At 39.3% G+C, this 15,151-nt stretch overlaps 1 long non-coding RNA gene across 2 annotated transcripts; it reads right to left on the reverse strand.

Moving 5' to 3' along the window:
* Nucleotides 1–3,734: 3,734 nt before the first annotated feature.
* On the reverse strand, nt 3,735–12,849 carry LOC125509450 (uncharacterized). Of its 2 annotated transcripts, XR_007284106.2 has the most exons (4): nt 12,253–12,849; nt 11,752–12,136; nt 10,605–10,677; nt 3,735–4,262 (listed from the first exon to the last, which is right to left on the reverse strand). It is a non-coding gene; the product is annotated as an uncharacterized LOC125509450 (long non-coding RNA). The 2 variants fall into 2 exon arrangements; XR_007284105.2 differs by having other exon boundaries at nt 11,752–12,849.
* Nucleotides 12,850–15,151: the final 2,302 nt, after the last annotated feature.

The following is a 15,151-nucleotide window of genomic DNA, read 5'->3' on the forward strand; positions in this document are numbered from 1 at the left end:
GTCATGAAGAAAGCAATAACAATAAACTGAACGATCATAGTGCTAAGCTAACGGATGAGTCCTGTCCATCACATCATTCTCTAATGATGTGATCCCGTTCATCAAATGACAACACATGTCTATGGCTAGGAAACTTAACCATCTTTGATTAACGAGCTAGTCTAGTAGAGGCATACTAGGGACACTCTGTTTGTCTATGTATTCACGCATGTACTAAGTTTCCGGTTAATACAATTCTAGCATGAATAATAAACATTAATCATGATATAAGGAAATACAAATAACAACTTTATTATTGCCTCTAGGGCATATTTCCTTCAAATTGTTTGCTGTGAGGCATCGGCGGTGAACCACCAACCACATGAAGAACTTTTATCCTTGTGGAGCTTTGGATTTCCAGATCGGCTTGGCACATGCAAAGGGATGCTCGCCATGAAGAACATTCTGTATGCGCTGTTGGTAGAGAACTGGCGGTCTTCAGTTGGCCACCACAAACGGCCGATCTCGCACCTCTGTTGATAGATTGGTCACCTGCACCGTGTCCCGGATCTTTAGATATTGTGCCATTGCCTGGATCAAGACCCCTCCTTTAATTTGCTTGATCCAATTATTGTTGTTCAATGCCTCCCTGACAGAACTGCATCGTGTCTTTGACAAAAGAGTAAAGGGTCGGTGCCACCTCAACAAGCGAACTTCCCCCGGCAGCCAATTGTCCGTCCAAAACTTGGCACCATCGTTGTTTCCCAAGGCCACTGTACAAGCCGCATTGAACATAGAGGCGTCCTCTCTCCCAGTTTTTGTCTTTGAAGTGATGCCAAGGCCTTTCTTCTTCATCCCATGCTATCCACGACCATTTACACCTTAGCGCAAAGCCAAACCATCTGAGATTGATGATCCCAAGGTCGCCCAACTCCATTGGTCTGCACACCTTGGACCAAGGAAGTAAACAATGGCCCCCGTTAATATCCCGCTCTCCTTTTTTTTTCTTTTCATGTTTTTCATTTTCATCTTTCAACACATTTCTACGTTTTCAATAAACATTGTACAATTTTCTTATACACGTGGAACCATTTTATTGAAACATATTGAAACATTTTTCAAATGCATGATGAATGTTATTTCAAATACATATTCAAATACACGTTGAACATTTAAACAAATTGTAATCATTTTTTACATTTATTTTACTTTTTCATAAAATATCACGAACCTATAATTGAAATGGGTAATTTTAAAAAATGTCCAACAATTAATGTTATATTACCATATTTTATTTTACATTGGAAAATCGTTTTAAAATTTCACGAATATTCTTGACAGAAGCGAACATTTTTAAAATGGCATGCTTTTTCGAATCATACATTTAAAAAATGACACATTTTTTTACATTGAATAGAAATTTCTAGAAAATGTTAGAAACCTAATTTTGTATCCATTAACATTTTTTGAATGTGACAGAATATATTTTCAATACTATCAACATTTTTAAAAGTTGCATGAACATTCTTTTTACACAGTATGAACATTCTTTAAATGTGCCATGAATACTTGTAGAAGTTTGAATAAACTATTTGAAATGTATTTATTTAGAATATTTCAAAATAGAAATACACTTAAAAAATAACAAACTAACGCTACTAGGCCTGCCCACTTTACGCTCGCCTAAGGCGAGTGGATGCTCGTCCGCCGCGCATTGCGTCCAACAGACGCTTCCCGCACAGTGGCTGATTTAACCCGACTGGCCCAGCCACACGCAAATAGTGCTAAACTTCTCACAAAAAAAGTAATGTGCCTGTCACAATTCGAACAAGGGGACACCTCGTTTGTGATACTCGTCGAGCCACTGTAGTTACTAAACTTCGGTGTGTAAATAGGAAGCGTGGGAAATTTCGAACGTGATTTTATTGTTGTAAAAAGTGATTTTTTTAATGTGAATATATTTGTGAACATATTTTTTAAACTCGAACAGTTTTTGGGAATCTTCATTTTTTTAAACTACTAACCTTATTTTAAATGCGATCATTTCTTAAAATACCCTGAACCCTTTTTGAATTTCTGAACAAATTTCAAAAACAAGAACATTGAACTTCTGAAAGAATTTGAAAAATAGTTTTTTTTGAATTTGTGAATAAAACTTAAAATTGTGACCCTTTTTTGAGTTTTTTGATTTTTTAATTCTTTAGAACAAATAACAAACATATTTTTGAATTCTTTTTTTCTATTTCTGAACATATAAAAGATTTCTGATTTTTTATAAAACAAGAAATTTTAAATTTAAGAAGATTCTAAAATGTGTGAACATTTTTCCAACTGCTGAACAGTTTTTGAAAACAAAAATAAACTTTGAAAAAAAAAGAAACAGAAAAGAAGAAAAGAAATCAAACAGAAAAAAATGAGCCGGCCCAGTCATAGGAGCCCCGACTACTTGACGCAACGCGGGTCAAATAGGGGTTGCCCTTTGTGTCATGTAGTAGTTGGTAAAAAAATATCAGGTCCTCCTACTCTTAGATACTCATATGCTTCCTGCTTTGTTTTTTGAGAATTTTATTCATACTCATAATAATTACGTGTACACTGATTTGGATCAATTAATAAAATATAAAGTAACTTTTATGACTAAGAATTGCAATGAGATCTCTTGGGCACGTCTTCTTTGTGGTATCAGTCTCTTCAAGAAGAAATACTTTCAAGACTTCAGTAAAGAGGTTGTAATTGGACTGGCGCAACGATGTTGCCACTCTTCCACTCGCACGGACATTATTACAATTGCCCATCCAGAAAAAGGGGAAGCCTTAATCGATGAACGTACTTGGGCCCGGGATGATTCCCTAAAAATGCAGGACGTCGAATCATAATATCCTCACCATACTGTGGATGAAAGATTTCACCCCACAAAGAATCAAACAAACAAACAAAGCATGACACATTAACATAAATGAAAAAAGCTTGACACACTAATATAAATTCATTATGAGGACACAAAACTCTGTAAATTCATGGCACCATCGAAAGAAGGGGATTAATTTTATTCTCACAAACTAATGATCACTGGACGTTGAAGAAAAACATAGAACTCTTGAAGATTCGAGATTCCCTACCTCTCAGCGCCAAGATGGCAATCGGAGGTGAGGGGACCATGATGTCTCTAATGGCGGGGCTGCTGAACAAGAAACCCTTCGAGCCTCCCTACTTTCAAAAATCAAATTTTAATGTTCCAAAAAATAATTACTTTTGTGAATGTTTAAGAGACATACGCCTACAATCCCTACAAAATTTCAGATCAAAGTCGAACACACACATGAAGAAATAAAAAAGATAAATCCAGACGTGAATACTGTTGTTTCTAGATTTGTCTTTTTGTAGCACTATTCATCTAGATTTGTCTTTTTTGTTTCTCCATGTGTATTTCGATTTGGATCTGGAATTTTTAGGGATTAACAATGCCACAATTATTTTGAGAATTTTTAAAACCTTTAAATTTGTTTTTGAAAGATGGGAGCATGCAAGGGTGGGAGGACAGTATTTGCACTCGTAGCAGCTGCTTGTTTTCGTTGGTCTGTTTCAGCAAGAGATATAATCTGAAACTTACATGTATTTGATTTTTTTAAGGCAAGCTTACATGTATGTAATGTGAGTGCAGAGCTCTATGGAAGGCCGGATGGACGGTGTCATCAGTTCTATGAAAGTGAAACTGGAGGCAGTGCCGCTACATTCAGACCCCTCCAACCGAAATATAGAAGCAGCTTAAAATTTACAGTGAATTTTTATTTTGTACAGAAAGACAATCTGTTACAGAGATCGTGAGTCCAGTCTCAAAAGTAAACAGCAGACTTTAAGCCAGCTTACCAAACCAGACATAGATGATGTTCACGATAAACTGCATACTTCATCGTTGAGATGGAGGATATATCAGCAGATATTGGAGCACAAAATCTGACGAGGAAACTACAATGCTTTTAAGAGATGGCGAACATGAGAAAAAGGATGGTGCTTCCCATAACACTAGCAACGGTCTCCTGAATTGCACGGAAGAAAAGATCATGCCGTTTATGCCATATTTCCTGTTGAAGCCAGAAATCGCGAACACCAGAAAGGGCTAACTGGAATTGATGATAGATAAATAGAAGTGGCACCATGGATTCACCAAATGGGAAATACATCTTCAGCATAAGTTTCTGAGGCTTGGCGGCACAGCTTTCTCCTTTTAAATACATCACTTGGTTGTAGGGGGTAAATTATTTCTGTTCTGCTCCAACTTTTCCCTACACATTCCAGATCCAGATGTGAATAATCTTGACTGGTCATAAAATACAATCTCTGTAGGCATGCTGGAGTATGTAGAATCTAAAATTTAAGATGCGAAACACCATAGAGAAAAAAAGTATCAAATTTGTCAACAAAGTTGCCTCTTGCAACAATATATACATAGTTAGACCAGATCAACCTCTTAAAATCATAAATACACTGAAGGAGTATGTTTACTCAGTCTGCTTACCAATATGAAGCCCAACTATGCAAATCCTACAGCAATGAGGCACTAATAAAAGGAGACCTCCGGATGCTATAATTTTTTGTATTCAAACTTAGCCAGAGATTTTCATCAGATGAAAAACATCAGGATGCACTTAAAGATGCTGATAAAATGTTTAAATCAACCACATGGATCATAATTTGTATGGAGCAATGCAAACATCTCGAATATTCCTGTAAGAGACAGATATTTTACAATGAAGGTGATGATAGAACCATGCAGTAAGTCTTCATGTCAATGGAAGAAAAATACAGACCATGATAGTTTTTGGGAAGCAATAATACAGATATTTTGGTTGGTATAGGACTTCTATTGTGCCACATGGCAACAACCAAATGAACATGCATCATTAAATTATAAAAAATATATCCAATACCAGTATGGACTGTGTTGTGCTCGTCCAAAGTTTTAAGACCAACTAATAATGAAAATTCAATGTTATTATGAGAACAAACCCAAATATTTGATAGAAACAATTTCAAGCACTAAGTATTCGACAATCGTCATTGATTTATCTTTGAAAAAGACAAACAATTAATTATGTGCATCCAATATCTGTTAACCTAGGTATTCCTTCTACCTAGACAATTTGGTACGTCAAACAAGTTATAAAAATAAACGCACAATAAAAATAAAACACCTATTGGTCTCACAAACTAAAAATATAAGACTAAAATAATATGCATTTATTTCTACATACGTTGTTCGTCTTTTTTTTTGCGAATCACATATGTTGTTGTCTAATAATAGTAAATTGTTCTACTTTGTACGCCCAACTTTATATATTAATAAAGCCCCAAACAACAGACGCTCGATACTTTACGAAATAGCCCACATACAAATGCAAAAACAAGAAAATCAAAGAAATAGATAAAGCAAGGCTTGAAATGGATGTCGGGGGAGGCACCACCACATTACGACACCACAATGGAAGGCTGGGATGGGGAACCTCCCATTGCTACAGGTTGGAAAAAGTTATAACCATATGAATATTCTTTGTTGTATGGTCGGTTTCTTGATATTATTGCTAATTCTATACTTCATGATGTCATTGTGCTTTTGGAGAAGGTGCGTGTTCTGAGTTTGACGCGGCAATTGAAAACTGAAGACTCAAAACCCCTTATGCAACACCGGACTGAAAAGAAGGCCATGAAGGTGGCAAGAATTGGTGAGAAATATGGTTTTGGAGTTGGACAGGTAACAAAAACTTGAGCTATTTTGTGTTCCCTACATGTCTTTTGTAATCATTGCTAATAAGTTCTATTTTCATGCAATGTTAGGTTGTTGATGACCTAAAATAACCGTTCAAATCTCCAAAACAATCCTCTTACTCTGAATACCTACCTTATTTGAAGGAGCTCAAAAATAAAATAGTCTTTTAGAGCACAAATGATTGCTTGGGAGATTTGAACGGTTGTTTTAGGTCATCAACAACCTGATATTGCATGAAAATTAAACTTACCTATTACAAAAGACACGTGTAGGGAATACAAAATAGTTCCAATTCTCATTACCCGTCCAACTCCAAAACTATGTTTTTCAATGACTTTTGTCACCTTCATGGCCTTTTTTTCAGTCCAACGTTGCATAAGGAGTTTCGAGCGTTGAGTGTCAAGTGTGGTGTCAAACTCATGGACGCATACCTTCTCCCGAAACTACAACTACATTATGAAGAATACGAATTAGCAAAATTGTCCAAGAAATGAACATACATAAAAAAAATATTCAGATAGTTATAGGTTTTTCCGACCCGTAGCAATGGGCGTGACTAGCTTCTGCCCACACGGAGGACTGGGTCAGGAGGGGATGGAGCTTATCACAGACTAAGGACAGCCTTTTCAAAGGACAATCCTTTTCAAATTAGATTAACTACACAAGGGAACATTAGTAGGTGAGCAAGGGCATGTAGCATGCTAGGTAGTTAAATAAAGTTTCTTAAAGATACAAAAAGTTGCCATGTCACCAAGCCTAAACCTTCATTTTGCTAGAGACACTACATAGGTGCTTCCTAGAAACTCTACATAGGTTGTTAAGTTGTTCGCCCGTCTCCTTAGCGCTTAATTGATGCAATGATGGCTTTAATTGTGTACATTTCCCCAAAATAATAAGGCCCTTCCCAATGCTCTAGGGTGTAGAGGAGCTAAGAATGCCACATAGGTAAAAAGCTGATGTGGCAAAGCATTTTAAGGAGGAGAGACACTTTGGTGACCCTAGGAAGAAATGATGTCAAGCGCGAAAACCTATGCAAAATGACTAGGACCTATGAAGGAGTTTATTAGTTGCTAAATAATTAAATGAAGGAAATTTAGCTACAAAAGCCAAGCACCTATGCATTAGGGATATTAAGTCTAGTTCTTCTGTGGCTTATTTGGGCTTGTGGAAATAAGCTGCCCTCTATCGAGCTTATTCTAGAAGCCCAATTTAAAATTTTAGTTTGGAAGCTTACTAATTAAGGGTTAACTAGTCGGCTTCTAAAATAAAATTTTAGATTGGGTAGAGGACAACTTATTTCCACAACCCCAAATAAGCTACAAAAGAACTGACACTAAGTTGTTAAGCCTTTTAAGGTACTTAGCACTTCACCTAAGCACCAATGCATTGGAAAAGGCCTCAAAGCCATCCAAAGTCACTTTAGCTAGCTCGATGCTCACATGCAAGCTGAAGGTCGTTGTCTCAAAAATTACATCAAGAAGAACGAGTACCCATTATTATACCCCTATTAGGGGCTAGGTCTGGTCAAATTCATTACCACGAATATGAGCCAACAACTATCACCATGTATCGTGTGGACTACAGTCAACCAATATAGTCACTCGCTCTTTGTACCTGATACCCATGGGTACCTGTCAATACAAGTCTGCCGTATAAACCTCCACTTTCGCATGACCACACAAAAACCCTACATCTAAATCAACCTATAAGCAACTAGGCACCCACACAAAAATCCTAAGCCTAAATCCCATCCACTCCCAGGCACCCAACATCCAACCCCTCTCCTCACGTCCTCCCTTCTCCACGAGATCAAGGAAGTTGCACGCCACACACTGTGGCTTGCCAACTCGCCATTGGTAGCCAGCCACCCCTTCCCCAATCCCCATGATCTATCATGCCTTGCTCACCGAACTTTATCGCCTCATATGACCTTATTGACAACTCTCTTTCCTCTCCCCACCATCCATTGATGGCAACCTCAGAACCCTTATTTGTTGTTGCTGCTCGACATTAGTGGAGCAGGCGGAGCCTCACAAGCAAAATTACCCAACAAGGATTGGGTGCTGACAAAACCTTGCCTCGATGGAGATATGGGCATGAGTGGCAACTAGGGAACAACGTCGTGGGGACATGATAGAGGAATCCCCAATTTGTATTTCGCCATTGACATCTTGCGTCATATAAATATGGAGTTGTGCCGACAAAGGACTCTCCGATGGAGTGGCCGTTGTGAGCAACATGTGACGCAGTCCCTGTCACCGTCTTCGGTAGTCTGGCTTGCCAATCACTTCCGCACCTTCACTCGTGTGTGGCCTACACCATTGTTGACCAATTTTTTAGACTTAAGAGCTCCAATCTATGAAGCGGCGAAGGAGGGCATGGGATGCGACGATGAAGTTAGCTTGTCAATGTTGGCAGAAGACAAACACGACGAACAAGGCGAGGAGGTGCCTTGTAGTAGGCTATGGTTTTTGGCGTACTACCAATCAACTTTGACCGTGTATATGTTGCCTGAGATTTTTCCCCGCCACCACCACCACCCTTGTTGTCCCGTACATTGTTACAAACTTCGACTCTTCCACCGCCATGCCCAAATCGCACACCCATGCAAGCAGCCAGTTGTTCATCACACCTGCATAGGGCCGCAAGTCCTCCTTTCTACTAGCTCGCTCAGCAAAGGCCATCTACTTCAAGAATACGGTGATCACATGCATGCTTGGGGACAAGAAAAACATGCATCAAGGATGATCCAACATCATACATAAAAACGAACTAGGTTACTTTCACAAGCACCAAGGATGAATTGAAACAAACTGAATCACTTCTTTTTCTCAAGCACCTAGTGAGTTCGACGTGGTGTTTTTTTCTCTAAGCACCTCCAGCGGACATTCTCTTAAGAAAAGAGTAGACTCTTATAGTCATATGAGTTCACCACCGATGTAAAATGAAGTGACAAAAGATGAGAGAGATGATACTCACAGTCTTATGAGCCCACTGCTAGCTATTGATGGCACTAGCAATGAATCGGAGGGAAGGAACACCTAGATAGGGGCCTAAGATAAAAGGATGCCACAAATCATGGAAACCTTATTGGGATCATATGTATTACTTTATTTGTTGTATGTTTTTATCACTTTACATATATGTATCGAGCAAAAAAACCATGGTACTTGTGAGAGTGTTCCATAGTGTACCGTGCTATTAAACAATAAAGTAAATATTATGTCTTTCAAACTTCCATCGAAGCTAAATATAACACAAATAAATGCTACTGTGTGAGAAATGAGTGAGTTAACTATGTATAGAATTTGCAGCATGCTCTTACATGTCATGGAACAAGTGTAGGACGTGCATGTAAGGATGAAGATATAACTGAAGCCATCACGAAGGAAGTTGGTCATAAATAAGGAGTTCGATACTTTCTTTTAGAGAAAGTTGTAGATTAAACTCGTTCATTTTGAGGATTTTCTAATGCGATTAGCCAAATTGGTAAAACCAGATGTTGTCTCGCACATTGTCAGGGTAATTGGTTGCAATATAAAATCAATGAGTGTGGATGTATGTCACATGAATATTTTAATTAATAATATGAGACTGAAAATACATATGATTTATTGTATTTGACTCTTGTATAGTTGTCAAGTTTATTAAATATATAGATAGCATTACTGTGTGCATGGAAAGCATACATGGCTGCATGTCGAGGTGGGTCTTTTCTCATGCATGGCTGCAATGGGATCACCTGTTTAGTTATAGGACAGCAATTCACCAATTGGGAAGTACTCCCTCTGTACCGATATATATGTCGCAGGAGTAGCTGAATTCAACTATACTCCATGGAAATCAAAACCCGAAGTTCCCACCTATATATATCGGTACAGAGGGAGTAGTATATTTAAATCAAGTGCAAGTGTTTTTATTGAATATACTTGTACACCATAAAGGATTAAATTAACATAAAGTGCACCGATACTTTTGCATTTTATCATTAACTGATTATTGAAGGGGGCACAAGCATGGAAACTTCCAAAACTCACAGTGGAAGTGCAATAGACACATGAAAGCACATCAACAACCTTGTGCAAACTACAACATACATGTCCGCAGCACGAACATGACACAAAAAATGTTATGATAACTAGGTCCAAAATTGCACACTCGACTAGACGAAAATGCTATAGGTGGGAACTTCGGGTTTTGATTTCCATGGGAGATTGGCAACACTCTCAATATTTTGCTTTGAAAAGATTTTCCTTTGGTTGGTGACAGAGAAGAATAAATTTTGAACTAACATTGGATAATTAATCAATAGAAGATGAATGTTCCACCTAGAGGGCATTTTTAGAAGTATATTGTAACGCTCATATAATGAGGAACTGTGGAAGTGTGTTGTTTGACTAGTAAGTGTTAATGTTTGCAATGACAATGGTTGATTGTAAAGGTGTACCTTGGTTCAAAACAAGCATAACATTGTAGCCAAATACCAAGGCAAGTATTTTGGACATCATTCCGAGTAAAATTAACCCTACGATTTGTGGTTATCTACATCATTAACCAAATAAAAAGGGATCTATGAACTGCGTACTAAATATTTGTAGGAAAGTACACTTTGGAAACTCAATAAATTGGCATGAGCATATTAAGCAAATCAAATGCAATGATGCCTTCAATACCTAATTAAGGTGTTGCCAAGTCCATGACATGCTTAACTATATGAATATATCTCTAACTCTATATTTAGTATGCAGATTTTAAGAAAAATAGAAGGGGTAGCATGATCCACCAAATTCAATCTCAACACAAATGTAAGTTCGTTGCGGCATTAATAAAATTATTTGAGATAAGGCTACAAAAGGAACACCTGAAAGTAGCAAACGAAAGTGTGCCGTCATGCAGCCACTTCATCTCCTAGAAGGCAGCATGCATCTGTTGTTCTAGCAATGGATGTCAAAAAAGAACAGTCAGAATAGAGAGATGGTCATTATGGGATAATTAGGGAGAACAGCACTAGACTAGCTAGTTCTATGTACAATAGAGAACTAGGTTGTCATTACAGATAAACCCAGAAGCATTCTTCCGCTCAACATAAATTTTTACTTTACGCCATTCATAAGCAGCTCAATTGAACGTTACAATGAAAAGTACTTCCAGAGTGAAAAGTCTTGTGCTCTCTGCACATGTAATATATCCAAATAAGTCATAGTACTATTAAAAATATCCATTACATGATCAAGTGACCAAATATGTTATACTACCAGGCAATCCATTACATGATCAGGTAACCAAACAAATGATATCTTTTGCTGCTTGCTAGAAATTAAGCAACTCCATGCGACATTAAGCAATGAGACCACCACTACACAGTCGTCAGTTGGTGTTAGAGCCGAAGGGGTCATGATAGTGCAAAATATAAAGAGAAATAAATTGCTGAGAAACCACTAGTACATATATGCCTATAAGTTGACAATGTTGCATAGCTTGTGTGAGAAACAAGAACACATATGCCAAATTTAAAAGTGTTCGCAGGAGTTAAGTTCTGTTGATTCACCTAAGAAAAAAATCGATGTCCAGGAAAATAGCAATTTTATGTGAAGCAAGAAGAAACTGCGGAGATTTATCAGAAACCATACTCCTACGGATCTCCAAGAAGATCTCCTCAAAAGTGAACCAAGCTCTACATACGATGCATACAATGAAAGAAACGACCATGGGGTTGACTGTGCTAGCTGTTCGTTTGCAGCTTCTTACATGGAGACCATATAGCCAGGAATTAAAAGACCAAAAGACGGCTGAATAAAAAGCTGCAGAGGCTAAACTGCGGGATATACGTTTCTAGTTCACATCACAGGCAAGTCCATGAGATGTAGAATCGCCATTAGAGGCAAAACCATCAGGAACAATAATACAGAAAAAGCAAACAACTCACATGGTCAGACCACAAATAGACCATGTACGAGGAGGCATGGCCACTTTATAGAGACTCAAATTAAGGAGAAACGTGGACTCACCGAACGTTCCCACAGATCTGGGAGCCGCCGTCGCCATCGGCTACGTGCCAGCTTTCCACTTGCAGCCAGGTATTGCAGATCTGCCGCCACCGCCACCATAGCTGCCTCCTTCCTGCCTGCCTCTCACAGCAGCACATGAGATGAGGAAGCAAAAGGGGGAGAAAAACCATGGAAGTTTCGTGATCCAAAAAAGTTAAAGCAGCAACAAAGAGAGAGGGGGTGGAGTACAGGAGGAAGAAGATGAGGAGGAGGAGGGAGAAGGGCATGGCAAGGACTGGTCAAACAGTGCTTTCCGTTAAGCACTCCTGGGGACTCGAGCAAAATAACACCACCTGCGTTAATCGAATCAACACGCGTCCCCCTCCCCCCAAGAAGATAGCTAATCCTGGAAGAAGCAAAGACGGCTAGGAGAGAGAGACTCCCCAAAGAGGGGAAATTTAAAGGAATAGGAATTGGTGGCTGCCGGCGCAAGAATCCATGGCGTGCATGCGCACAGCGTACCTTATTCCAAAGAGCAGGGGACTAGGCTAGCTAGGCCGTCGGAATCCGGACAAGATAGGGCTCAGGTGGGGACACAGCAAGCAAGACAAAGCCTCGTCCTGCCTCCTCTCTCGGCAGTCGATGCAGGCAAAGATGGCTGCGAAGCGATGGGAACGGCAAGGGGAGATGGATGGATAGATTGATGGCGGAACAAGTCCCAAGGGGGAGAGAGAGCTGACAGAGAGAGGGTGAGCACGCAACAGCAGCTGCGTCTATATCTCTCCTCGCATCCATCCGTCCTCTTTACCAGACGTAGTCTGCCGCTGTGTGCTCACTCTCTTCTGTCAGCCATTCGCACCATCATCAACCCTCCACCGCAGCCCCCGACCTATCCCATCGGACACAGCAGACGTTCGACACGCAGAGAGAGAGAGAGAGAGGGGGAGGCGGAAACGAAGAGAGAGAGAGATCAAACCCATGTACGCACGCGCCTTCGTCGTCGTCGCCTCGTCGGCACGGCGCCAGTCGGTCCGCTCGGCTAGATCTGGGAGGGCTATCCTATTGTCTTCTTCCTCAACCGCTCGATCTGGTTGTATGCCACACCAGGGAGGCCTGCACCGCCGGCCTTATATAGGCCAGATGCCTCTCTGGTCCTTCCATGTTGCCGCTAGGTTTTTAGGGTTGGGTATACGGCGCATGAGGATGAGATTCTGTTTTTCCTTTTTTTTTTACCTTTGGAGTTTCTCTCCAGCTCGAATATATTTTTGAGGTGCTGATATGCCTACCAGGCTACCAGGGACAGTGTTGCATGACAGGAGGTCCCAGTTCACGCTTTGCGGTGTGAGGTCCTCTTTTTTTTTGGGCGGGTGTGAGGTCCTCTTGACCGAGATATCTACGTGCATATTTGGTTTTTCGGTGGGCTTGCTTTGGGTTTGTTTGATTCTTATTGCCGGCTTTTAGTCTATATTTTTATCATGACATTATTTTTGAAACATTAGTTAAATGTTTCTTCTTGCATAGTCGACACATGTGGCTTTTGTGTTTATCCACTAACGTGTTTTTAATGTTAGTTATATGGCTCGATCCAATCATTGATCGACACAGATTATTATTCGAGCCGGTTTTGTCCATACGTGGCCACACTGCTATGGATTCCGTTCACATACGGTCGTTCTAGTCGCTAATTTTCGGAGGTATGCTAGTATATTTTATAAAAATAAAAATGAGCCGCCTTTAAAATTTTATCATTGCTCTATGATTGTAATTTAACATACAACCCGATTCCATCAATGATTATTTGAGTCCGATTTTATCCATACATAGCCACTCTTTTAATGATTTTGTTCACATATGGTTGTGCTCTAATGGCTATTTTTTGGCTTTATGGCAGTAGTATTCGTGTAATTTCATCAAAAGAATTGAGAACAAGATTTTCTAAAATATCTTTTACTAGTCATATTTTGTGACTTAATTTACAGCTGAATTCAACCAATGATCAACACTGATTATTAATATGAATTGGCTTTATTTATGCATATCCACTCTATTATCTACTAAGTTCACAATGGCCACTCTCATCGCCAATTTTTGGCGCTATGTCGTACAATATTTTAATTAATTTCAAATAAATAAATAGAGAATAGGGTTTTATTTTTGACAATCATGTCATGGTCCTTGGTTGTGAAGTAACTTACATTGTTTTTCAACGATTGCTTCTTTGCGCCTGTAATTTGATGATTTAAATTGACGGTTGATATTAATTAGGTTCATATTTTAGCAACCTTATTTGTGATTGAAACAAGAGGTCTGTATAATCCATTAGAATGTGTTATTTTCATAGTTAACCACCAGAAGTAATAGTAGCTCATGTTGTGTTTTGTGTTAGGTTTGTTTATACGTCGAATTCAATCTTCGATGACTCTTTATTAACATTGTGTGTAAAACTAAGATGGCAATAATGGACTGAAGTGCAACAAATAGTGGTTTCTACCATAATTTTCATACCCAACTATCGTTCCCTCATGCTTAATTCATTATTAAAAAAAGTAACATCAGCCAAGTCTCGTCAGTAGTTAGAAAATTGAATCTATGAGTTAGCTGCGTGTTAGGATTCTCTGCAAATTTTTTTTTTGCATGTGTAGGATGCACTGATATCTAAGAACAACTCCAATAGCTCCTGTAAAAATCACCCCGTAAAAGTGGTTCTATTGGATGGTAAAAGTGGTTCTACAGGATGACTGTATAATTTAAGGACCATTTTTTTTAACACAGTATAAACACAGACACTCATACATATGCATATATGCTCATCCCTATATGAATGCACGCGTGCACACCCTCCCCCTATGAGCACCTCCGAAAGACCGAGCTGGTACATCATCCTGAAATTAACGTGACAGACGCCTTCCTCCGATGTGAGCCACACTTCGGCTTGTGGCTGAAGATCTTCGAAATCAAGCCGAAGTCCAGTGGCTCCGACCTCGCGGATGATTAGCAAGAACCAGGGGGGCAAGTGGTTCAAAGGCACCTTGATCGAGACGATGAATGAGTGGCAGCGGGAGTGGTCCTACATTACCGAACCGCTCGGCCCTGGCCAGCCTGAGGTCCCAGCCTTCTTGGCTGGGCCTCCAAAGAAGCTCAAGTCTTGGAGGGAGAAGGGCGTCGCTGATACGTTTCCGTCGTATCTATAATTTTTGACTATTTCATGCCAATTTTCTACAACTTTTACATACCTATGACAACAATTTATATGATTTTCTTGGACTAACATATGGATCCAGTGCCCAGTGCCAGTTCCTATTTGTTGCATGTTTTTTGTTTCGCAGAAAATCCATATCAAACGGAGTTCAAACGTAATAAAAACTTATGGAGATTTTTTTGGAATATATGTCAATTTTGGGAAAAAGAATGAACGCGAGAC

Source organism: Triticum urartu, chromosome 5A (assembly GCF_056163025.1).
Source record: "Triticum urartu cultivar PI428250 chromosome 5A, HENAU_Tu73, whole genome shotgun sequence".
NCBI classification, from domain to species: Eukaryota; Viridiplantae; Streptophyta; class Magnoliopsida; order Poales; family Poaceae; genus Triticum; species Triticum urartu.